Genomic DNA, 806 nt, shown 5'->3' on the forward strand with positions numbered 1-806 from the left:
TAAACATAAACATTAAAGTCATTGAGCATAACTGTGTGATATCTTCTGATGATAACTGATAACTGAAGCAGATAGAAAGGGAAGATAGAAAGAGACAAACAGAATTAAAATGATTTTCAAACATGCACTGTAATATCTTTAACATGAGCATTTTAATTCAGGTTTGTTGCAAGTTCAGGTTGCAACCTTGAGATATCATTGCTTAAGTGTGTACTGTAAATGACCCAGAACTATAAATGAAAGATGTCTCACCCTCTCAGGATATACAGTAGTCCTCCATTCCTTCTCTGTATTTCTTTATTTTGCCTGAGAGCTCCTCTAGGATCTGCTGTCTCCTCATAGACTTCTCTTATCTATATTTCACAGCCTCAGCTTCAGGGGAGCAGAAAACAATGCAGAAGTATGCTTCAGTGCTTTCAGGGACATGATAAACCTGAGCTGAGTTTGTATTACACAGAAACTAATTAGCATTCAGTGGAAATTCCTCTGGAATTGGACCTCTAAGTGTGCAGTGTCAAATGCAGCATGCCTCCCAAGCCTCACTCAGTAGTGACTTAACAGACTGTTATGTGCTCACAATTTAAGCTAATAGGACGTTAAGTCTTCACCTTTAAGGGTCCAGCACAGCCCATTTTGCTCTGAGGGCCAAAAACATATTAGTCTATGAAAGTCTATAAGACAAATTGACATCCATGTTTTAAGAATGACACAGCGAATGCTAAATGAGGCATAAATGGATGTGTTTGTGGTGATGAACAGAGACTTATGACTCACACTGAGCTCTGCCAGTTTTCTATATTGGTCTG

Source organism: Tachysurus fulvidraco, chromosome 11, assembly GCF_022655615.1.
Source record: "Tachysurus fulvidraco isolate hzauxx_2018 chromosome 11, HZAU_PFXX_2.0, whole genome shotgun sequence".
Lineage (NCBI taxonomy): Eukaryota > Metazoa > Chordata > Actinopteri > Siluriformes > Bagridae > Tachysurus > Tachysurus fulvidraco.